A 26,567-nucleotide genomic window follows, 5' to 3' on the forward strand; every position below is an offset into this window, starting at 1 on the left:
TAAATGTAATGAAGGATATGAACATTTTGGCATTTGTAGACGGTAGAAAGTACCGGGATAGCGAGATTTAAAAGAAGGTGAGCGAAAAGTTGCGCGAAGCAGCATTTGTTTTGAATTTGGATACAGGAAGAAGAAGCGGAAATTATGGGAATTGCGTCATGATGTTCTCCGCGCGTCGCTGTTTTGATCGAGATATCCCGAATGATTAATTACCATGTAAACAGAATATTACGAATGTTTCAGTAACCGGAATATTAGCAATAACCCGGATTTTGACTGCATGTAAAGGTAGTCATTGCAGCATGCCTGAAGTTTACCAAAGAGCACATTGACAAGATTATGGTTAATGAAATCATGAAATCTTTGTTTAAAAAACGTCTTATATTGGAGATGATTCTTCATCTCTCTGTTGCAGTGATTCAGACTAGTCTTGCACGTGGTCAGGCTTTAAAAGCCACAATTCCAACCAGAGGTTGCAGTACACACACACACACACACACACACACACACACACTACAAGATACACTTATCTCATAAAATCTGCAACTCTTTGAGTCACATACCTGACAGGAAACCCACAAAGGTAAACAGCCCCTTGCTCCACTGCAGAAGTTAGCATGCACATAAAATGAGCCTCAAAATGAAGGAACAGTTTTATTGTCCATTCAGGACATCAGACGTTAAGAACAGAATTCAATACCAGACAAAATATACCATGGTTTTTGTGTTTTTATATATATATCTTTCTTAATTAAATGAAAAAATTTAATTGTAAAAAAAGTGTGGAAATTGAAGGCAGTCTTGGTGTCAGCTTTTGTCAAAGCACTTGGGTTGCTGTGACCCCCAGACTAGGAAAAGTGGTGAGTTTGTATTGGCCAGTTACAAATAAAATCTAGCACCTTATTTGGAACTGGCCATCTTATATGTTTCCAGTTTAGGTCCCGCCCAGGAAATCCAGCACAGAAGCTTGCAAAACTTTTAGATTTGCAAACAAAACTTTGAATTAAATTGTGGAGACCATTTTGTGGAAAGAGTGGAAAGTGAAGGCAGTGTCGGCACCAGCGGGGGGGATGTGACGAGGAAAACACAGAATAAAATGTTCCATTCAGCCAGCCAATCAGCAGCTACAGCTCCTTTAATGGAAAACTCCGCTTGCATCATAACACCCAGCGGTAAAGTCTGTGGCACTGTCTTTCAGTTCAAAGTCATCATCAATCATGGATGGACTGCATACCATTATGCTTATTGTCTTGGGTAATTTTACTTTTTTTCACATGTTAAGTAAGACTTTACTTTTATCACCTTCTTAGATTTTCCAAAAACTACCATGAAAATAATTTCTAAAATTGGGAATTTAATTTTGTACTCCACATATTTTGATAATGTTATTTTTATTCTAGGAGCTTTTTTCTCTGGTCATTGGATTACTGGATCAGTGTTGGAGATGAAAGTCAATCCTGGAGACAACATCACTCTCTACTGTGATTGTAAAAAACAACTTGGAGTGTACGTGGTGTGGTTCAGGAACTGTTCCCATGAGAACCAGCCCTCTCTTGTTATGAATCTAAAAGTTTTTGACTGGGGTGGCCGTCAGAACTTTAATCTTAAATGTGTGGAGAACACTTCTTCTGATTCTTATGACCTGTTAATCATGAACGTATCTGCTTCTGATGAGGGCATCTACTACTGTGGAACTGAAGAGGTGAACGTGGAAGGAAAAGAACAATTTACCCGAAAAACTTTTTACAAATACAGCAACGTCAGAACAAGAATCACACTCGGTAAGTAATTCATGTGAATTACATGAATGTGATTTTGACTGTATTTTCAGCTAATATTACTAAAGGATCATTGTACTGTATTATCAAAATGGTCTAAGATATTCTTATATCTTTTCCATTCATATAATTATATTTATGGCACTGCACTTTTTATTTTTTTATTTCTACTTTTTATGGGTGTTTGATTTGTATATGATAGTGTTGTGTGAATGAGATGGAGATGTCAATTTCCCAGAGGGAACCTCCCAAAATGATTAATAAAGTCGTCTGAATCTGAATCTGAATACAAGCTGACGAGAAGTTCTTATCTAGTATTGTATAGATGTTTGCCTTTACAATTGATTTTAGAGAAAACTGGCTCACACCAGGAAACAGATGAAAAATAAGTGAGCAGGGAACAAAAAGACTTCTTTCTTTCTTTAAACAATGGATGATGCCACTATTTTCTGGTAATAACTGTAGCTCATTCTGCGTTTTGGCAGAAAAACATATGGGGGAATTGTGATTTTTAACAACCCAATAAAAGCAGTAATTCTTAATCTCTTTTTTACTGCATACAATTCAATTCAATACACTTTATTTATCCCCAAAGGGCAATTAATTCCAGTGCACCCTGTGCAAGAGAACAAATAAAACAAACAAATAACATGAGGCATGGGTCAACAGGTGGCTGAGGCCGCTGCCAAAAAGATCAGTGCATCCCTTTCATTAGATAAGAAAAGGATGACACTAGGAAAGAGGAGGGATACAAAGTTGTTGTTTAAAAAAACACCAACTCAGCACAAAAAGAAACATATTGTGACAACATCATATTGAACAATATGAGGAGGAAGTAATGGGGGTGGGAGGGCACAAAGCATCTTGTTAGCATAAAATCCAGGAGAAATTGAGATAGCGGCACAGGGGAGCCAATTCAGATAACACCAATTGTTTTGGGTAAGGCCGACTCCAGTTATTTTCAGTCTGCCTTAAAGGTCTTTCTAGTACCTCTCATGACGACAAAAATACAAAATGTCCTTATTTGTGTTTGTGCCAGATCATCCAGATGTGAACCAGACTCTCCAGGACTGTGGTTTTTGCTGGATGCTGCTCTTTTCTCTGTGCCCAGCTGTTTCTGCTCTCTCTTGTCTCCTCTCGTCTCTTCTGGTGTACGCCCTTTGCCAGAGATCAGGTATCAATTATGTCAGTGTGCTGTTCTGTTTTCATCTTTCCCAGCTTTCAGAGGTCAGTGATCTTCTACCTACTGTAGGTTGTTGCCATCTGTCCTGTCTAGAGTGTTTATATAAACGGGCTTCAGTTGCCTATGTCAGTCTGTTAGCTTGCCTTGTCTTTGTTCATGTTTGTTTTCTTTCTATATTTCTGGCCTCTTTTCTTGTTTTTGTCTCAATTTCGTTGGATTGTTCTTGCCCACTTGGTACCTGTCATCCTTTCACTTGTCCACAGCAAAGTCCTGTTTGTTTCATGTCACCATCTTTATAACTGTAGTGTTATTTTGATTTTTTTTTTATAAGCTTGGTTTTTTATTCAGAAATGTATTACACATTTTCAGTGTTTTTCTTCTGTTTATTTCTACAGCTGCAAAAGCTCAAGATAATGAAAAGCAATGTGACACAAGAAGTCAATCAACAAAACGGGTAAAGAACAGCTGCACATTCACTGATATTTATATGTACTAACCTTTTTTATTATTATTTAGATTGAACACAACAGAGTTGGATTGTGTTCTGTGATGTACTATTACTAACTGACTGCATCTTTGGTAGTTGTTTCAACAAAAATCTGTCTCTCACCTCCCTTGTTGTCTCAAAAATACACTTGATGTACAACAAAAACGCATAGTACTAAATACAATATGTATAATTCTTAGGGTGAAGATGTGTGTTACGCTGCTCTGGAAATAAATCAGTCATCACAGAGACCAACGATGATGAGGACCCGGAGTTCAGACTTCAGCACATATTCTACCATCAGAACTTCCCAGATGTAAAGATTTGCGATGTATTAATTATTGCTCTTTTTTTTTCTCTTTTATTTTTTCCCCCCTTGAAATACAAAAACCAAATAGAAAACCTTTTACTGTATTTCTTTCGAAATGTCCTGTGTTTCAGACATTTTTGGATCAGCTGACATTTCATTGTTTTTGAGCCTCTTTGGATTAAACTAAAGCCGTTATCTCACAGGTCTGCTGTTTTTTCTCAGACGGGTTCAGGGGTGGACCGGGACAAAACCCTGGCCTTGCCATTTTGGCCCATCGTGCACACTGTCCATCTTTGTGCGCCCGTAAATATGTATGTCAACTAATTACCTCCTTAACAAGAAATCAAATCTTGGCTCTCCTCCAATTTTCTCAAACTCAACAGTGATAAAACTGAGGTCTTCCTCGTTGGTTCAAAAGCCGCTCTCAATAGGACTCCCAGTTTCACCATCTCCATTGACAACTCCTCTGTTCCCCCCTTAAGTTAAGAGCCTGGGTGTCGTCCTTGACAGCTCGTTCATTCGTCATTCCAAACCCACATTAATAATGTTACCCGATCAGCCTACTTCCATCTTTGCAATATTAACCGCCTCCGTCCATCCCTCACTTCCAACAGCACTGCTATCATGGTCCACACTCTTGTCACATCCCACCTGGACTACTGCAAACACCTGGACTACTGCAAGCTCCAACTGGTCCAGAACTCAGCCGCTCGTATCGTCTCCAGAACTCCATCTATCAATCATATCACTCCTGTTCTCCAACAACTCCACTGGCTTCCTGTCAAATTTTGTATCGACTTCAAAACCCTGCACACTTTCAAGGCCATCCACAATCTCACCCCCCAATACCTCTCTGACCTCTTCCACATCAACACTCCCTCCAGGACTCTCAGGTCAGCCTTCCTGTGCCTGTTGCCCATCCCCACCGACAACAGGAGTATTAACTCACTATCAATCTTCAAATCCAATCTAAAAACCAACCTGTTCAAGCTGGCCTATTCTCTTTAATTCCGTATTTATATTGTCTTTTTTCTTTTTTTGCTCTTTTAATCAATGTTGTGTGCACTGTAAAGATGACCTTGATTGCCCTGAAATGCACCTTAAATAAATTGAATGTACTATTATTATTATTATTATTATTATTATTATTATTATTATTATTATTATAACCAGTAATAACATGCAATTAATTTGTGGAAATCATTGAGAGTGGACACATTCGATACTACCATAAAGTGTAATTTATTAATAAAAATCTACATTTCCTCATACGTGTGCCTCTGTGTTTAAGGGAGAAGGAAACAAGAAAGTCGAACCATGAGAAATGGTTCTTGTGTCTCCACACAAAGTGGTCCTTACCCAGTCAAAAATGTTGCTGCTGAACCTTTTAACAAATCCTTGAAAAAATGAGACGCCATTTGATGTGTGAGATAGAAATAGAGAAACGATGTTTAACGATTGATCATGACTGATTAATATCTTCCAAATCAATGTACTGTAGCAATGTGTAACCTGAAAGCTTCTGGATGAGGGAGAGAGAGGAAAACACACCAGAATGAAGATCAGATTTTCTCCAGTTTTCCTACAATATGCTGAATAAATTATAAACTCACAAAGACAAAAGAAGGCCTGTGAACCCTGGAGGGGCTAATCAAAAGAAACGTTCTCACTTAAAATAAGAACATTTAGTTGAGGAAGGCGTAAGAGAAATGTGTTATTAAAGTTTTAACAACTGAACATGTCAAGCAGCTGTTCTTGTGGCAACGCTGAAGTCATATTATTAAATGATTTCACTTGAGTCCATTATGGCAGACTGTTAAACAGTAGTTTATTTACGTGTTATCTGATCACCAAAACTGTTTATCACTGTTGTCTTGCATATCTTAAATTACTAGGTCTAATGCGTTCCTGTATGGGTTTTGCATTCAGAGAACCCATTCGGAGCTGCCACCATCATCATCATCATCATCATCATCATCATCAGACATGGGAGCTGATGAAGGTCCTTCTATGGCAAACCTGTCAGGTCGGTTTGCACATTTGGCAGCATCTGTGCAAAGTGTCTTTTTCTTTCTCTCGCAAGTTTTCTCCACACCTCCTTTCCGTTTCTCTCCATCTCCTTTTCAAAAAAAATAATCCTCCATCCACCGGCATAGAGCCAGCCAAAACGGGTTTAATCTGATTGGATCAACCCCATGTCAGTTCAAAATGAACTAACGGGTTGCAGATCAAGGTGTTTTATGGGCTGGTGGTCAAGTCCTGAGCTGACGTTTTTTTTCTCTGTTTTTTTTTGGTGAATGTTTCTTAGATTCTTTAACTTGACCAATCTTCCCTAGTTATTACAACCTCGCCAAGCTGTTTTCCTCTGGGGACTAGCGCCGATCTGTAAGAAGAACATTACATCAGTTGCCACTGGCCGACTGAGGCGTGGTTTTGAGTCATACTCGTGTCATGGGGAGCTCACGTTGAAAGCTGCAATGTGCACATTTGCAGTGTCCTCTAGTCCTGCCCATGACACTTAGTTGTTGTATTAAACTGCTCCCATAAGTCGCACTGCCCCTCCACATAGAACTTTCTCAGTCCCTAAAACTTTAGGTGAATAAATTAAGATCACCAAGAACATTTAGAATCGACGCATAAGTTTAGCTCACTGCTCTTCTAGACGCAGATCTGGAAAGTTCTTTCTCACATTTTCCAAACACTAAGTGGTTTTGTTTACAAATTAAATTATCATATGCAACATATCATATATAACAGATCTTTTTTGGTACATTTGAAGGCGGCACTTCTGCAAAGGTTAAAGAGTCCACTCAAAATAATCTTGGTCCCAGTAAACACTCCTTTTATGAAATGTTTTATTTAATTTTGTTCATTTGATTGTGCTTTGTTTAAGATTTCTTCACTTCCAAATTTGACCACTAAAGGAAAGAAAATAAAGGTAAGTGCAGCCAATGCCACGTTTAGTGTGATCTGTAGCATAATTATCTATAGTGAAATATCAATATCAAGGTATTTTCACCATCTTTGCGCATTAATTATAAGATCTGTTTACTACAGTCAAAAACTAATAAAACACTGTACATGTACCCCTGCTTATTTTTTAAACTATTTGTACAATTATTAACTAAAGGTATAAGGAGGTTTCAGTACTAAGTCTTAAAACAGACTCAAATTTTGCAGCTGTTTATGTACCTGTAAACACATTTTTAACTAATTTTCTGTTAAATGATGATGTTGCTCAGGAAAAAAAACAGTTTTCCGTTTCTGCTGGAGGCTTAATTATCTAATTATATCTGTTTGCATCATTTGCATAGAAATCCTAAAGTTTCCATCAGCATTTATTACTCTTAATTGTAATTCACGTCTCATTTTGAAGATTCCTAAAGCTTCTGTATGAGCCCAGATTAGTTTTCGTGATCATTCAGCGGCCATATTGGTCTGTCGTGCTCCATCAGACAGTCCTGTAGCTCATGACCGCTTTTCTGCAGAACTTTTTCTTTCTTCAGCCACAAGAACTTCTGCTTTTTTCAGTACTTTTCTGTCCTCCAATGCCCTCTTTCTCTCTCTCCCTTTCAACAATGATCGGCAAAATCACGGGGCTTATTACAGAATTTACAGACAATCAGTTGATGTTGCATTTTGCAATAGTTGATAGAGTAACAATAACATTAAAACATTAAAATACATTAAAATTACGAAACAGATTCCCAGTGGAGTGATCTGTATTTAGTGTTATCATCCAAAACACTTTTAATGTGATAGTTTGCCCTGAACCATTAAGCAACTTTTGTTGACCAATGATGTCTTAATTATGGGTGATTCTGATCTACATTCAGTGTCGGTTTCAGTGTCACCACATGACTACAGTTACCTACTCTCATTAAGTAACTGTATTCACCTAATCAATGAGTGGATGTGCCAGAATTTTCTCCAGCTAAATGCAGAAAAGACAGAGGTGATCATTTTTGGCCCTAAAACGAAAGGGAAAAGATCAGCGCTCACCTTGGCTCCATGTCATTGACAGCTACAAATCAAGCAAGAAACCTGGGTGTAATTATTGACTAAGACCTGAACTTCAACAGCCATCTAAAGTTTATCACTAAATCTGCTTATTACCACCTAAAAAACATTGCTAGAATTAAGGGGATTCTGTCTAAACAAGACATGGAAAAACGTCGTCATGCATTCATTTTCAGTAGGTTGGATTATTGCAATGGCATCTTTACAGGCCTTAACAACAAATCTATCAGGCAGCTGCAGCTGATCCAGAACGCTGCCGCCAGAGTCCTTACAAACACCAGGAAACTGGACCACATTACACCGGTCATTAAATCACTACACTGGCTTCCAGTGAGTCAAAGGATATAGTTTAAAATCTTACTGCTGGTCTACAAAGTACTGAATGGTCTTGGACCAAAATACATGCTTGATCTGTTAGTTCCTATGAAGCTCCCAGACCCCTGAGGTTCATCTGGATCTGGTTTGTTGTTTGTCCCAAGAACCAGAACCAAGCAAGGTGAGGCAGCGTTCAGTTATTCTGCTCCTCACCGGTGGAACAAACTTCCTGTAGACCTGAGGTCTGCTCCAACTGTCAGCTCCTTCAAATCAGGCCTAAAAACATTACTGTTTACTCAACCTTACTCTTAAATTAAATACTTACCTGCTGGACTCTATTGCCCTTATTTTTAACAGCTTGTGCTTTTTATTATTTTACTTCTTTTCTTATCATCTTATTCATAATTGTATTCAATCTTATTTGTTATTTACTGTCTAATTATGTCTTGCCGCTTTTAATGTCAATGTAAAGCACTTTGAATTACCTTGTGTTGAATTGTGCTGTATAAATAAACTTGCCTTGCCTTACATTCATCCTGGCAATGTGTATCCATCCTCTTTCTATACATGAACTAGACATAAGCTTTGAGATAAAGACTTTAATTATTCCCACACAAATCTGCCTGAAGCTCATCACATTTATTTATTTTATTCCCTGTACTTATATTCACTAAAGCCACTCAGTGCTTTTTTTAAACACATTTAAGCACCTGTGTGTTGCTCTTTGCACTTTTCTTGCTTTTTGTTATGTTTTACATCTGAAACTTTGTCACCAAATGTGACCTCTCAGAGCATCAAAAGACCTTCTGAAGGTAAAGTTCACCTGCTCAGGTTCTGAATTATTGCACCATAAATGACTTGCAAGTGCACCACGAATGACAAAAGTCAAGGTAAAAGTAGTGGATGGAGCTGTAGTAAGAGAAGCGCACGGCCTTTTGTTTGGCTGCTGATTGAACCATGAACCATTCCCCTCCTTTTAAAAAATAAAAACTCCTTCAGCAGGGAGTCTGCTGGAGGACACGTTGAAACGATTCTTCAGCCTCGGAGACAAGTGGTGAGCCTCTTCAGCATTAAATATGGTAAAACTACCTGCAGTGAAGGAGCTTGATCCTCATTCACAGGGGGGCAGGAAGTAATGTCAAGATTATTAATTTTGCAGTAAGACTTTGATCTCGTCCTCTTGTACCCACCCTCAACCAGTGTAGAGTAAATAGCAAATGTAAGTCTATTTGAATATTAATGTTGTAACGTTTGAGATTTTTAATAATTAAACACATCAGCATGAAGCTGCTGAGCCAAGCTGAAAAATGGTTGGGCACAAAATGAAAGTCTCAGTTTGGTATCAGATATGAAGAAGGCAGTATGTGACATTAATTTGGCGCCTTTTGGCTGGGTAAACATTATCATCGTAAGGTGTGAACAGGGACTTGGGCTCATGTTAATCCAGCAGAAAGATTATTTCTGTCTGGTGATAAATCAGTCATGTTGGTTAAGATTATGGTTGGATACTGACAAAACTGGTTCTACAATTTTTGTGAATTTGGAAAATTCTGCAAGATTTTGGTACAGACTTGGTGGTCTCAAGTGCGTCCCCTCTTGTCTCTCTTTCACTACATTCAACTTCGACTGGTCCGGTATGGAATTTTTGGGTCTTGTGCCCCCTTCTTCCCCCTCTGCATTTATCCGGGCTTGGTATCACAGTTATTTGATCATATTTTTAATATCTTATGTTCGTGTCCACCTCAATTGAAAATAAAGTTGGTGAGATGCTATCATCAAGTAATGTGGAGCCGTTTGAAACAGATGAGACCTAAAGTATTTCAAACTTTGTGTGACCTTTAATGTGTATAGGCCTACACATTACTGTTTTTATTAATTTTGGAGTAGTTGTAAATTTGATATGTATGAAAATGAGGAAAAGCAGGAAATATTTGCTTGTTGAGAAACTGGATTATTATTTTCTCTTTATTGATATTTGTATGATCGAACCACCATTTTCTTTAAATTATCGCATCAATCAAAACACTCTTAAAGGGTGTTGGCAGATCGATAATAGTATATGTAAAAAAGTGTTTTACAAGAAAAAGTCAAATAATGTTTATGACTTCAATAAAAGCCACAATTTTTCCCAACGTCTTTTGAAATGCAGATGACAACATTTCTGGAATTTACTCTGACAACAACACAGAAATTATTCTTGTCATTTAGCAGGATGTCAAACTTACAAAATGGAGCTGAACTGGATAATCATCATCTTTGTACTTAAACTTGAGGTTTATAACCATCAAATTGGTCAATAATGGTTGACCCAGGATACTAAAAATATTAGAAAAGATAATTAATGACAATTACAACACGCATATTTTTGTTGAGCAAACAGGTGAAGGGTTTTTGTGACTTATTCTTAAAAAAGGCATAAAGAGATATAAAGAAATGGAAAAACATTTGTACAGTGCAGTACCATTTCAATCAATTCAATTTTTACAACCTTGTAGACGATCCAGACTCCACAGACGTCAACAAGAATCAGCAGGACTGTGGTTTGTCCTGGATTCTGCTCCTCTATTTGTGTCCAGACATTTCTGTTCTCTCTTCTCTCCTCTCACCTCTTCTGGTTTACTGATTTTACCAGAAAAAAACAGGCACCTACTGCAGTAGTGGATATTATGGTGGTTAAGTTTAGGTCCTTTTGAATTTGTTGGTATTTTTTTCTTCTTTGTGAAGCCTCTGTTCCATTTTATTCGTTTTTTTCTCTCTTTCCCTGCTTGCTCTGGTCCACACCATGTTTTGTTGCTGCCTGTGTCTTGTCAGCTTGTGTGTGCTTATATTCATGGCCTCTTTGATCTTTGTCAGTCTGCTTGTCAGCCTGTCTTTGTTCCTGGATTTCTGTCTGGCCTGCATTTCCTTTGCCTTGTTCCCTGTGTTGCATCTTTACAGATTTGGATCTTGTTTTTCTTTCTTTGGACCTTTCTTGCCCTTGTGGTGTTCCCTTATTCATTCCACAAGCTTTATGTCTCTAGCATTTCTGCTCACCATCTGTGTAAACATAGTGTTACAACAATCTTTTAATAATACGCTATGCTTACACTCTTATTTTGTTTTTATTGACATTTGAAAGATCACACCATTATTTTCTCTCAATTATTCCAATAAAAAAACTCTTAAAGTCTTGACAAGCCATTTATTTAGTTGTTCATCTATGCTTCAATTCATTTACTTTTTACAGTGTATCATTGCATGCATTTGTATGGTTAGTAATTTGCCTCTTACTCCAAACTGCCTGATTTCATTGACTCACCAAAAAGCAACAAAAAAAAACTAAATACACCTCGGCATTTATTTAAATGTATCTGCAATATTGCCTGAATTAACAGTGATCTTCAAAAGCATCAGCAATATCCAATCTCACTTGCCTGGTGTAAATGCTTCAGAGGATTTCCTATCGTTTCTTGCTGCAGTTTAAAAAAAAACTGTGCAATTCTGAGATTTGCACAGCTCAAAAACATAACATAACTCAAAACATAACATATGTGACTCAATATTGTCTCAAAAACTATACATTTCTGGAGAAGTGTGGTGGACATTCCAATGTGATTTTATTTTCAGAGGGAAGATAAATGACAGAGAAGAGTGGAGAAGAAAGATAATTAGGGCCCAAGCACTGACAGTGTGAAGGCCCTGTTGTATCTGTAGGAATTTTTTTTCCTTGTTTTTTTTTTTTTCTCATTTTTATTTTTCCGACGAAATGAGGGCCTTTTTGCCCCCCTAAACGTGCCCCAAAAGTCACCAAATTTTTCACGCAAGCCAGGCCTGGCAAAAAATTTGATATTTAATGGTTTGCATTAATGGAGGTGGCCTAATGGCTCAACAGCGCCCCCTAGAAAACGGTTTGACGTACATGCACAAAAATCGGTACACACCTATCATCATGTATCATTTTGCAACTTAAAGAAAAGGCTCTTGGCGCCATGGCCGAAACCGAACAGGAAGTCAGCCATTTTTAATTAATCGTGTAATTTTGGCGCAATTTATGCCATTTCTTTGGCTGTTTCTTCACCCGAACCGTAACGTGCACCCAGGTGTGTTATACATCAGAATGTGCGTCTCTATCCTGCCCCTTCTTCTGATTGGTCGATATTTGATAGTCCCTTTTGAGCTGTCCCAGCACGCCTGAACGTGCACAAGGGTACGAGGGCCCGTTCATCGCTGCTTGCAGCTTTAATTTCTAGTTGATATCTCAACAATACAAATTTCCACATCTGAAAGGTTTTTGATGGTAGAATATGTGCTGAAGTCTCAACTCTGGATCGTCCTCTTCGTTTTTGGTCTCTGTGATAACTGAACACTTTCCACAGTGGCATAATGCATATTCACCCTACGATTTAACGTTTCATTTTCAGTATCACAGGATTTTGTAATAAATAATGCGGATTAGTGAGATAACAAGGTGGCAAAGAAACATTACAGGTTTCAGGGGAAACTATATATTTTTAAAAACCAAGGATGCATTCACTCAGTAACAGTACACAGTCCACCTTTTCTGTATTCAGTCTGAAAATTAACAATGACAAAGATCAGTACATAGAGATGCTGGTAAATGTTTTTTAGTGCTGGTAAATGTGTTGTCTGGTGGATTTTCTTGCAACACATGTCCTTTCATTGTCCTGGGATGTCCCATATTTACTCTTTTTTGGTATCACCTCTTTACAGGGGTGCCCTAAGGTTTGGTTTTTGGACCCCTTCTCTTTGCCAGATACCTTCTCTGCTCCAGAATGTTTATTCACACAGCTTCGCATATCAGGGCTATGCAGATGATATACAACTCTACCCGTCATTCCAACTAGATGAACCCATAATCTTTGCAAGAATTTTTGCTTGCCTGTTTGACCTGTCTGCATAGATAACGGACTATGTGAGGGACTGGAGCGTCCTCCCCACCTAAAAGGGGTTAAGGCAAGCTGGATTTGGGTGATGAGGTGTAAAAGAGAACACGCAGAGCGTGGAATGACAAAAAAAAAGGCTTTTTATTTTATGCAAAAAAGCACAAAGACGCGGGGGGCAAAAGCAAAATTCAAAATGGCACATTGAGCATAGCCTCGCAGCAAGCTACCAATGCGGCTTCTTTAAGTACTGTACAGCAGCCTGACAAACTTAATTGGGGCAACCCATTACTGAGGGGAACACCGACAACATAACGGTCCCCAACTGCTGTATATCCTCACCCAAAATATAATATAATCAACAATAATAATTATACTTTAATAACTTTATATAATACAATTTAATATAATTATTAGTGCAAACAAACATACAAGTACCAACCACCCCTGGGCTCCATGGGCTATGCCCACCCGGGCCCCAGCTCGATAAAGCCCGCCCCTGCAGCGGCGAGCGCTTCCACTGCGGAGCTGGGGAAGACGTGCAGGTGAGTGTCTGGGTGTATGCGAGTGTCTGAATGTTTGATAGTCCGTGTGCTATACTAGCGTCATCAACTGTGGATGGTTGAAAATGAGACGAGGAGTGGGTACCTCACTACCCGCCAGGATGGTTGTGTGGAGAGAACTGCTTCAGGTGAGTTGTAGGTGTGGTGAAAGTGAGTCGTAGCGCTCCGCGCTCCCGATGCTGGCACATGCCACACGCCACACGCATATTTACAAAGTCCGACGGGGGCGGTGAGAAGGGGAGGGGTTGCTCACCTTCTCACAGACCACCTCTAACTTAACCCATCTAACAGACCACCTCTAACTTAACCCATCTAAGACTGAATTCCTGATTATTAACACAATCCTTCATTCAGTCTTGATATCGACATAAATATTACCTCGACTACTATTGCTCCCACAAAGGTTACAAAGAACCTAAGTGTCATACGTGAGGACCAGTTATCTTTCTCTGACCACATTGCCTCACTGTCCCAGTCTTACTGCTTTGCTCTATTCAACATTCAAATAATAAGACCGTAGTTGACTCAATATGCAACTTAACTCCTGGTACCCACCATGGTTATATCCCGCCTTGATTTGTGCAATGCCCTCCTAGCCGGCCTTCCAGCTTGTACAAACAAACATACAAAAAGGTCCAAAATGCGGCAGTGTCAGGTCTTTAATCAACCCAGATGGGCGTATGTCACACCTAGTTTAATGAAGCCTCACTGGCTACCCGTTGCACACTGAATAAACGTCTTAGTTACTAGCCTACAAGATGACCTTGAGGTCTGCACCTGGCTATATGAACACGATTGTGAAGGCTTACACCCCTTCACGGGCATTGTACTCTTCACAAGAACACAGACTGACTTTGCCCACTCCTCACTCAAGGCAATCTCAGTGGATGCTCTTTTCCCACACCCTACCTCAATGGTGGAACAAGTTGCCAGGGGCCAAAAAAGCAGAGTTGTCCCTCTTTACATTCAAGAAAGGTGTTGAAAACATTCTTCTTCCAAAAACACCTTCTGTCATGAACGTATAATGTGAAAGTGTTCCCCCTTTCACTTCCCAAGCTGCACTTAATTGTCATCTTGGTGGCACTTAGCTGCACTTATTTAAATCCTGTCTCATGTGCATCTACCTTGTGATTTACTGTTACTATGGCTTGACTGTATTCCTCTGTTGTAAGTCGCTTTGAATAAAAGCAACTGCTAAATGTAACATAATGTCTCTGGTAGAGTCACATTCCACATCTCAATCGTTACTTTCTTGAATGTCTTAGCTGCCTCTGCCATCATTTTCATCGTAGTTCTGTGACATAGTTAGAATGTTTTAATGTAGGATTTAGTGCTGCAAAGTTGTATGCATTCAATGCTGAAAACAAGATGGAAAGTTATTTTGACTGGTTTTTGTAAATATTAGGTAGAGTGGTTCGGGAAATCTAGACCATTTCTTCTAAAAGTAATTACATGTTCCTTCAAATTAAATTGAAATTGATTTTAACTTGGAAAAATTTACAAAAAACTAATTCGCCACTTTATAAAAATGCAGAAAATGTTTTGTTTTGTTTTAAGTTCTCTTGTACTGATTTTGTAATATGATAACATCCCTTATTAAGCAATTTTATTTTTCCTATTTCAGCCTTTTCTAATTAAAGTGAATTTAGTATGTACAGTATGAACCCAGCACATATTAAGTTATCCAATAATGGGATGTGCTTGTTTTACCAATTTATTCTATATTTTATTTATTTTGTTTTGATGAATAATGTAAAATAACATTTACGTTGTTCAACACGTTGTTACTCATCAATTTTAAAACAAGATAATGACTAAATGATATGTTGATATATACAGAGATGTAAAAAAAAAAAAAAACAACACACAAACAAAAAAGCAATTATTATAGATGTAGGGATTGACAGACGGATTGGTGCAGCGTCCTCGGTTATGCGGTCGGTGTACCGGACCGTCGTGGTGAAGAAAGAGCTGAGTCGAAAGGCGACCCGGTTCCGGATAAGCGGTGGAAGATGGATGGATGGATGGATGGAGGGGAAGGTGTGCTTTTTTGTTTTCATATAAGTGTATGCTGCATCCAACACAATCAAGAGGAGATTATTGAGATAGAATATAAAACCACACTTAATAATTTATTTGTAAACTCACATCACTAATCCTGTACATTATGATACACAGAATCTCGCTGCATGGACGTGCAGAGGAACTATAATAACCCGGCCAGATACATGCTTCCTCTGTCCACCAGTGTGTTGGCCCACACCCCATCAACACTTCAGCAAGTGGCGCTAAACTCATAAATTAAAAATGTTAGCTAAGCTAGACCTTATTAAAAAGATTTTGACACATCAACAAATTTTACCTGAATGGTCAAAACACTTACTGTACTTAAGGTCAGCACCATGATTTCCATGGGTTAAGCTGACAACGCCTGACTCTGTCATGGTTTAGGGTTTTTGTGTTAGGGTTTTGATTTTACCTTTACTTCTTTTCTTGGAGTTCCTCATTTTGTACTCAAGTTCCTGTTTTTATTTCTAAAGTCCATTTGTTGGTATCTTTAGTTCCAGTTTGACTTCTTTTGTTCCCGTCTGTCCTAATTGTTTGCACCAGTGTCTCATCCCCCTTGTCTATATATACCGTATTTTCGCGACCATAAGGCGCAACTTTTTTTTTTTTTTTTTTTTTTAAATGTGCCGGGCGCCTTAAGAAACGGTGCGCCGTGTCTATTACCTGAATTACGGTAATGTAAGGCCGGCCATGAGAACGGTAAAGGGAGAAGGGGGCGGGTGAAGCTGAATGAGACCATCCACTGAGCTGTTTAATGCGAAACAGAAGATGAAAACTTTTAAGGATTTGCTTGATGTGTAAAGTGAAATAAAATACAATCAAACTAAGTTTTGCTCCCGCTCTATTTAAATAAGCACACTTGTTCTGCAGCGCGCGTGTGTTTTGCATGTCGGAACCGGTGACTTTCCCCGGTTAAAGCAGCGGCTGCAGCAGCGCGGTGATGGTCGCTGCTGCAGCCGACTTCCTGGTTCCCCAAGCGGTCCAATCGACCTGGTTCCCGGCCGCTTTGCGAGCAGAGATTTCTGGGGTCTGTCTCAGGTCTGATCAGCTTTACCCTCCGAAATTTGCAGCCAAATCTGTCGGTTACAAACCCGGTACCGGACCCCGACATGCGCGGGTGTGTATTCGCGGCGCGACACACAGATTCTCATTTATGTAGCGCTTGACTGGCGCAGCTGATGGACAGAAACCTATGGTGATTTTTAAAAGAAAAACTTTGCATAAGACGTTTCCAGCCGGAGTCATTATAAGGACGAATGGAAAGGGGGGGGCTGGATGAAGGGATGATGATGATCAGGTGGCTGAGACAGGTCTGGAAATTCGGACTGGAGCTCCTGTCGGATACAAACCCCGGTACCGGCTCCCCGACAGCGCGTGTGTGAGCGGGTCCAGCGCGGGGGAGCAGACGGGGAGCGGACCCGGGACCAGCGCGGAGCGGGACCCGGGACGCGGGACCCGGGACGCGGGACCCGGGACCGCCGCGGTCGGGATCCGCAGCACAACGCAGCACAACGGGGTATGAAACGTTTATTTTCTTACCTTTATTTATTCAGGGGACTGTCCCAGGTCGGAACAACTTCACCCTGCGAGATTTTCAGGCAAATCTGTCGGTTTGATCTCTGGTAGCCTAACCAAGATGCAGAGGATGCGCTCAGGAGCCGCCAGGCTCCCGCCGCGGGTTTGCCGGGCCAGGGCGCACCATCCCCGGGGCAGATCCGGCCGAAATGCCGCTGGTCTTTCCCCGGGAGCCCCTACTCCCATACAGGTGGGTGGCTTCGGTCCCAGCCGGTCCGAACAGGTCACATTCCCGGTTAAAGCCGCTGTGACGCGCGCTGCTCCACCCCGCTGGGGAGAGACGGGCTCTGCGCGGTGGAGGATCCGCACAACGGGGTATGAAAAGTTTATTTACTGTTGTGCAGAAAGTGACTGACACCGAGGAAATTCGGACTGGCGCAGCTGAATTAGCGGAGCTCTTTAATGCAGAAACAGAGGTTTTGCTCCCGCTCTATTTTTTAAATAAGCGCTTGTGTGCTTGTGTGTGCGTTCTGCATGTGTGTGCGTTCTGCAGCGGGTGTGTGTGTTTTCCGGCCGGCGTGTTTTGCGGCACGCGTGTGTGCAGCTCTGCTCTGTAGACTGCGCCTTTTGGGTCGGTGCGCCATATGTATGTTTTAAATCTAAAAATGACACACAAAAATGAGGGTGCGCCTTTCCACACGGTGCGCCGAATGGTCGCGAAAATACGGTAGTCTTGGCTTCTCTTTCTCCCTGCTGCTCCGTGTGTCAGTCATCCCTGTCTGTTTGGTTCCTTGTCACTGTCTGTGTGTTGTTTGTGTGTTGTCCTGGTTGTTTTGGTTGTTTTTTTTAGCTTTGGAAGTAGTTTATTTGTTTTAGTTTTTCCCTGGGTTTCTGCCTAAGCAGCGCTTTGTGTTCAATAGACTTTTGTTTGTACTCCTGCCGTCCCCATGGCCTGCATTGTGGTTGTGATAACTCACCTCATAACAGAATCAGAAGAGTTGCATTTCAATATCTCTTCAACTGTCTCCTACTGTCTTATCTTAAAATCTCTGACACAATTTTTCAGATACCGTGAGTGCAACAGAAAACATCAAAAGATGAAGCTTTTGCTTGAAGAGCCAATCAGCATTTACATGACCTTCTATGGAAATGCCTGCCCATCTTATAATTGACATCCCTGACTTGAAACCCATTCTGTTGCTTTCATACCACAAGTTATCATCACAGATGCAAAACATTGTTTTCCTTGGTACTAGTTTGATGAAGGTTTTTAAGATAAATTCTGGATATTAGATCCTCCTTTAAACAACACACTATTTCTTGTATTAGCAATAGACCTGTGCACTGTGTTTCTATTCAAGGATTTGTTTCTTGCAGCCAGAATCTGAAATCTGGATCAGTGTTGGAGGTGAGAGTCAAACCAGGAGACAGCATCACTCTCTACTGTGACTGCAAGATATCAATTGGAGTTTACATGGTTTGGTTTAGGAACTGTTCCCATGAGAACCAGCCTTCTCTTGTGCTCTCTTGTGTGAAGAGCATAATGTCTGGAATAAATCACGAACATCACTGGCTCTGATGAGCGCTTCTGCTATTGTGGAACTGACGATTATAATGTGGAAGATAAAGAACACATTAGTTCCAAAACTACTTACAAAAAAGCAACATCTCAACAAGAATCACCCTTGGTAAATATTTTAGTCTGAATTATGTTTCTGCTATTGTGATTTTTCAGTGATATAAGACTAACTGCTGCAAGATAAAAATGCATATATTTCACTTTAAAGGAGCATGAGGCTGGATTGAGGCAGGATTTATGAAAAAAATTCATATACGTTTTAAGTTTTCTAGTAATAATGTCAGATGAAGCGTTCCAAACCAAAAAGAATGAGCCCTCTAGTGTATCTCTCCGTTGCCTTGAACAGGCTGTGTGCTGCAAAATGTGCTTGCAATTCGGGGGCTGAATTTCCCGCGCTGTCCTGCGGATGTGACGTCACATGTCGCTGCATGTGCGTTCTCCCCGTTCTCCCGTGCCGGCTTCGCTGTTGGCTGCAGTACCCCCGACGGCCGTCGTGGCGAAGGGTGGCGCTAGAGAGTCTTATTTCTTAAAAGGAGCCTCATGCTCCTTTAAAAGGGTTTTGCTAATCAAGGTACTAACCATTAATATATAAGTATATATAATATTCGGGTTTGTAGTCTCCTAGGATCAGAATTAAGTGCTTTTCACACTCACTGGGCTTTTTCTAAACATGTTCCCGGAGGGGCTGCAAGTCACTGTGCAAATATCCACAACATTAACTCTGGTCCTCTGAACACAGATTACCAAAGTACTGCAGCAGATAACAACAGTCGGTAATCCTCCGGAGCATTAACACCAGCTGTGAGTGTGATAAGAATTGCTGCTTTATGCACTTTTCTAAAGGTCTGTATGCTGCTTTAATCTCTGTGGTCAACATTAGAGATACATTTAAATACACAGGGTATTAATATCAGCACAAAACAGCAGCAGATTAGATGATGACATCACATCTCCAGAGGAGAGACATTCATTGAAGTTCATGTTTAAAAAAAAAACAACTCCAGAGACAATCAAGTGCATATTATTTACACACTGTAAGAAATTAAAACAAAAATAGGTCATACAGTATGTATGGCTAAAATGAGGACCACAAACAACCGGCATCTGGGCTGGCCTTCTCAATGTCAATCACCAGACCACAATAAGATTATTATAGCAAATGATTACTAAAAAAATATCGATCGATATAATGTTTTTTCAGTGGAAACATATCTTCTGTGTTTTTGCTTTTCAGAACCACTTAGACACCTTGATAAAATGTCACTTATCCTGATTTTGGAGTATCACATGGTGACCTTTCTAAAATAATTTTCTCCTTTTTTCAGTCTTTGTGTTTTATATTAGTTAAGCATACTGCATGTCATGTACCCTTACAAGGCATTTAATCATGGAATGCACTATGACATGCTGTAATGTGTCATATTCTTTTTCATCTGTAGTCCTATTTGGATAACTCAAAAACCTGGGAGGGTCTACATGTCTTTTACAAATTAACCTTAGAATTGTCTTGCTTTTGTATGATTATCTTCTGCATATGTGATTTACTCTTTATTCTAACCAGGGCAGGGAAGACCCTGGACATGCTGGAGAGACTATGGCTGTATCCGAAATCGCATACTAACGTACTACATGCTACATACTGCATCAGTATATACTGTATACTGCCTACTAAATGAACGATTCAGTACGCCGCTCCAGCAGACCATTCACACAGCAGTAGCAGCCAAGTATCACAGAATGCATTTCGCGCCAAAACGACAGCTAAAGCCGAGAGCTAAAAGCTGTTTTAATTTCCGCTGTAGCGCTTTTAATATGCCACTTTATTAAGTTTTAATATTTTTTCAGGCGTAAAAGCAACCTGGGCTCATTTTATCCGATCACCGGGTCAACCTACGCCGTCGTCCCGGGGAGAAAGTGATCCAATGAACTGACCTGCAGATTACCGCTGCCTGAAATAAATCATTTAGGACGATAAATGTATATATGTATATACAGTATATATATATATATATATATATATATATATATATATATATATATATATATATATATATATATATATATATATATTTTTTTTTTTTTTTTTTTTTCCCCCAAATCAGTAAGACATCCGGGTACTTTTCGCATACTGCAGATTTTGCTTCTGTTCACATACAGCATACTACATACTACATTTTGACAAAATCAGTACTAGTAGTAAATATGCGATTTCGGAAACGGCCAGCCTCTCAGAGGTTAGCATGCAAGACCTGCAAATGCATGCTAACTGTTCATAGTTCTCCAAATAAGATGACAAGAGATTATAAAAAAGAGACAAGGCAGATCAGTCACCAGGTAGGAAAGTCAAATTAAATACAAAAGCCATTCTAGTTTTGCATCTATATCAGTACTCAGGCACACAAAGCTCTCTTTGAACTCAAAAGCCACTTTTTTAACTTAACTGCTCATTGACAAAAATATCTAATCAGGCAAACATTTGGTAACAGCTCAGTGCATTAAGGCATGCAGTTTTCAGGAGCTCAAGACAATGTTTTAAAGGTCAAACTGAACCTAAACCACTGACTTCCTGACTTTTATAAAAGGTTTCTTAAACATACAAATGAGGTCACTTCTTCTATATGCAGATGATACTATTGGTGGAAAACCACAAAGCAAAAGCAAACGAGTTTCAGCGTACCACCAACGGGGCACAGGCAATGAACCATGATTTGAAATTGTGTCAAGACCATAGAGGGGGAATGGATACATCTCTGAGCTGATCTGGTGATATACCAACCATGCATGCTCATGCATCCTCTGCCAGATCATCATGTGGAAGTTTCTGCTCTGTGCCTCCTGGCACACCACTCCCAGGCCCCGAGGGGCAGCGAATGGGGGCATTGTTGCATCACTTGCAGTGATGCAACAATGCAAACACCCAGGCCAACATGCTGCCCCTGTTAAAAAAAAAGAAAGAGAAAAAGCTCAGAGGATGAATATTTTGTCTGATGAGCCAATCACCTGTTATATGACTTTTTATGGAAATGACTGCCCATCTTATAAATGACATGCAGGTTGAAGCCCATTTTCTTGCTTTTACGTTATAGGTTAACATCACAGAAGATGGAGATGAAAATTTTACTCATTCACCATGGAACCTTTTTTGGTACAAATTCTGAATTAATTCTTCCATTTAGATTACACTTTAAACATAATCATCTGTATTTGCAGCAACCCTTTGAAAACATTCTTAATTTTTTTTGTATATGTGTTTGTTATGTCAATCTGATTTTTTGTTCCAGGACTAGTTTTCTGCAGTCATTATATGATTTCTGGATCAGTCTTGAAGATGACAGTCCAACCTGGAGACAACATTACTCTCTACTGTGACTGCAAACTGTCAACTGGAATATCCATAGTCTGGTTCAGGAATTGCTCCCATGAGAACCAGCCTCCTCTTGTTATTACTTTTTTGAGTTTTTACCCTTCATATGCCTTAGGAAACCCACTAAAACTTCCTCGTTTTGATTTTGTGAAGAACTCGTCCTCTGATTCTTATGACCTGTTGATCATGAACGCCTCTGCTTCTGATGAGGGGTCCTACTACTGTGGAACCAGGGGGATAAAATTGGTTGGTGAAAAACAACTTACTAAAAAGGATATTTATGTATACAGCAATGTCACAACTAAAATCACAGTTGGTAAGTATCTACAATTTACCGAAATGCTGTCATTGTGTTGACAGCAAATGTATTTGCTGAACTGAATGATCATCTCAGTGTTGAAATATGTTTTTACATGCAACTGTATTACAATTTAAGTATATGAAACGTGTCATCAAGTACTTGCAAATGCCGGAACAAAGAAAATGTATGTAGTTTTATGCTAGAGTATAGTGTGACAACAATCCTCTACTATGCACCCGACATCCATACATGACTTTGTTTTGGGATGTTTGATGTCTCAGTCTTCTTCACGGTTGTATGGACATGCGGATTCAAGATCAACTGCAGTAACTGGACATACATAGAATACAGTACAGCGTACCTAGTCTGGTTGTTTCGTCACAGTTGTGACATGAATCCGTTATTATTGGTTTTGAAGAAAGGCAGCATTTGGCTTAGTGGTCAGCACTGTTGCCTCCCAGTAAGAAGGTTCATGGTTGAACTCCTGGCAGGAGTTTTCATTTTCTCCACGTGTTTGCGTGGGTTTTCTCCGGGTTCTCCAGCTTCCTCCCACAAACATGAATGTAGGTTAACTGGTGAGTCTAAATTGTCCATAGGTATGAATGGGTATGTGTCTGCGTGTGTGTCTTCCCGGGGTTGTATCAGGAAGGGCATCTGGCGTAAAACGTGTGCCAAATCCTTTTGGAGGGAATAAGATGAAATGGTATAGTTAGTGCGTTTTGAAGATACAGACAGAAAATATCTTTTAAAGGTAGACCAATTAGAGGGAACTGGTTATTGGCCATTTTTAAATAGTAATCAGCATCAGTACTGTCCATGGAAAAAGATTTTAATCTTTAAAAAAAAACTCTCCCATATGGATATTTGCAATGAAATTAACCATCTAGCTACTTTTTTTTTTTTTTACAGTAAAATGTGCACTTTTTCAATTATATTCAACCTTGTGGTTATTATGAGTCCTTTACTGCAGTGTATTATCAGTTGATTTTTAAAAATGTTTTTTAAAGTGACCTTTATTCTGAAAGTGGCTAGACAGGAAACGCGTAAAAACTCCCTCTCTAGGAGGAATACATGCAACAAAGAGCGATTGGCCAGGATTATAAACCTGTCCTGTCTGCATGTGGTGTGCCCGCTCAACCAATTGAGCTATCCGTGGCACCATATTGATTTTTCTTTTAAATAGTATTATAAATGTTTGGATTTGAGTAGATGTAACATGTAAAAGATTTCACATCCTGCTGAGGAGATTTGTCAACACTACACTTCATTTTACAAGTCAAATGAAGTCTTGAACTTATAGGAATACTAATATAACTATCTTTAATATTTCAGTGACTAAAGAAAGGGAAATGTTATCAGAGCAAGACGGCATCCGACTAGTCCTTTTTGTGTCCTCGATGTTGGGCTTGATTGTCTTCTTGCTTCTTTACATCGCCTTAATTCACTTCTGCAACAAAACAGGTATCGATTTGTATAATATTTATCTTGGTTATTCATTTTTGAATAAATTAACATGTGGGTGCCCCTCTGAGATGATGCTGTATTAACAATTTCAGATCAAGAACATCACCTGGACAGACTTACAACCAGAGGACAAACTAAATCCAACCTGGTAAGTAAGAATTATTTTAATCTTTGTGTGACTGTTAAAAAATCTTTCATTTTTTAATCAGTGATGAATTTTAAAACTTGATGCTGTTAAATTCTCTCACAGGATGAAGATGTGTTTACAAGAGTTGTGTTTAGATCCCAGAAAAGATGAACACATCAGCAGGCATAGTGCCAGGACCTAACCTTTCTGTCGGGGTTTGGATTTAAGAACTCCTTGTTTGTGTGTTTTTTATTATGACGATCTGTTTAATTGTATGTTTCATCTCATTTCACTTTATCTGGCTCCAGTTTTCTTGTTTGCACCTGTCTTCCATATATCTTCTTATCGTCTTATCTTTCCCTTCGTCCCTGCTGGTTCTTCTCTGCAGTTCCTCTGAGTCTGCTTTATTCCTAGCCCTGCATCAATTCCCAGTTTATTTTCTAGTAGTGACAGTTTTGTTGTTATTGAATTCCTACAAAGGGCTTTTTCTCAATAATAAACACATTGTTTGTTTGCAACTCTTACTGCCTGGACATCTCCTGCATTTGGATTTTCACCTCACAATTCTCACCATGGAGGATGACAGCTTCATAAAAAAAAATAAACAAAATGCTATGTGCTAACAAATTATACTTTTGTTTATCTCATAATGCTGTCAGTTATTTCTAATAGCATAATGGTCTCTTTCAGTGCCTATATTATTTTTGGGTTATGCATTACAATTTTCAAGGTTGTTACATCCTCCACAAGAACAGATACGTTTTTGTTCTTTTTCTCGAGGTTGCAAGAGCAAAAACAAAGTTCCTTTTGGACAGGACCTTTCATAATTGATGAGAAACTCAAGTCCAGAACTCCTGGAAGTCCTCACAGGCCCCTCCCACTGCAGCACCTATGTGCAGCCACATACAAGGTTGCCAGATCAAGTGTGAAAAATAGGCGATATATCATGAAGACTATGGATCAGTATGATCCAAATGTTTTGAAATACTGCAAGAGTCAAGATGCATCAGCGCAGGGATCAGGGAGGGGCTGGCAGGAGAGACCGACAGTAATTTTTCACCCACTTTGATATCATGACACATATCAGTAACTCAGAAACAAACACTATTTTATGTCACTTTATATTTTAAAGTAACGATGTGTGTGGTGTGTGTGTGTGTGTGTGTGTACAGTAGATACGGTGTAGTGTGAGATTGAAATGCCTCCACATACTGAGCCACCAGCCACTGCACTGATTTGTGTCTCTTCAAGTTTCCTAAACTTTGGTTATATTACATGTCAGGTTGATGCAGCACATAGATTCTACAGACCAAAAATAAGAGGTAGCATATATCTTCATTCACCTTGTAAAACAAGCCACGGTTCTGAAAAGCGAGCCTGAAAAAACCCAGCAACATGCTACACTTCATATTTTAAAATAGCTTTACATAAAAAGAGCTCAAAGTTGGTCATAATAAGCAGAATAGGCAACTCTGCACACATCTACCGTGACGGATACAACAAAACACAGACAGCACGGTGACAATGACGGAGATTAGAGATTTTGAGTTCATTAGGGCGGACGAGGAGAATAACAAGATTAAAGTTCATAGCCTACTATTCATAGCTGCAGACGAGATGGAAAAAAAGAGTTGGGGCACAAATGGGCGCGAAAAAGGGGGGATGACGCTAAAGCTTTTCCACATTATTCATGCCCACTTTACATTTCTGATCACACAACAGTTCTTAGACACCACGCAAGATAAACAGTCCTACCCAGATGATCTTCTGAATCGCAGTCATTATTCCGGTCTAAATGCTCAAAAATGGCCTGCAATGTATAATTTCATAAAAAATGTCAGCAACTAGTCATGAACCATAAGCTTTTATTCGTCCATAAAGCCGGACAATTGGTTCCACACCAAAACAGGCAGCAGATGTTTGCCGTCTTATAACACAAAGCTAGTTATGGCATCTTCACTGATTTTTGTGTCCAGGTTGAAAATATCTAGAAGTATTACTCTAAATCAGGGGTGGGGAACCTTGGTCCTCCACGGACACTGTCCGGCATATTCTGGATGTCTCCTCTTGCATAAACATACTTGTACCTCATTAAAATGAATAGTCATCATCAGCATGTTGTCAAGGTCTACACAAGTCTGATGACACAGTCATTCTTATCAGGGTGTGTTGAAGCAGGGAAACTAACACGTGCAGGACAGCAGCCCCTGAGGACCAGGGTTCCCTACCTCTGCTTTACATCGCTTTCCCACAATGTGTGTTGCATTGTGTTGTTTAAAATTTCACAACAGATTGTTATCTTAAATCATTTGTTTTAGTTTCATTGTGCTGCTCTATGACCTGTTGTTAAAAAGGTCAGTGTTGTTGTTGTTGTTGTGGGAAAACCTATTAAATGTTCTTTAATATGTTTTTTCCACTAGGCGAATATCTGGACTGAAACTGTGTGTCTAAATGACCAAGAATAAGACTTGAGAAATGAGCCAGATTTCAGTAGATTAAATTAAGCTATTGCATGCAATAGGGACATGAAACAAAGGAAGTGTAATCATTTTAAGGCATAAAGGATGAATCATTCTCACGATTTGAGTAGAGAAAATCATTGTTAAGGTCAATG

The 26,567-nt window shown here is 39.5% G+C and overlaps 2 long non-coding RNA genes across 2 annotated transcripts; both read left to right on the forward strand.

Annotated features, from left to right (window-relative positions):
• The first annotated feature begins 2,824 nt into the window (after positions 1–2,824).
• LOC133451289 (uncharacterized) lies at positions 2,825–3,817 on the forward strand. The gene is made up of 3 exons (XR_009783157.1): positions 2,825–2,952; positions 3,357–3,415; positions 3,649–3,817. It is a non-coding gene; the product is annotated as an uncharacterized LOC133451289 (long non-coding RNA).
• A 19,877-nt stretch (positions 3,818–23,694) lies between these two features.
• LOC133451297 (uncharacterized) lies at positions 23,695–24,430 on the forward strand. Its single transcript, XR_009783158.1, has 3 exons — positions 23,695–23,823; positions 23,919–23,974; positions 24,077–24,430. It is a non-coding gene; the product is annotated as an uncharacterized LOC133451297 (long non-coding RNA).
• The last annotated feature ends 2,137 nt before the right edge of the window (positions 24,431–26,567 follow it).

This window comes from Cololabis saira, chromosome 1 (genome assembly GCF_033807715.1).
Source record: "Cololabis saira isolate AMF1-May2022 chromosome 1, fColSai1.1, whole genome shotgun sequence".
In the NCBI taxonomy this organism is placed as follows: Eukaryota; Metazoa; Chordata; class Actinopteri; order Beloniformes; family Belonidae; genus Cololabis; species Cololabis saira.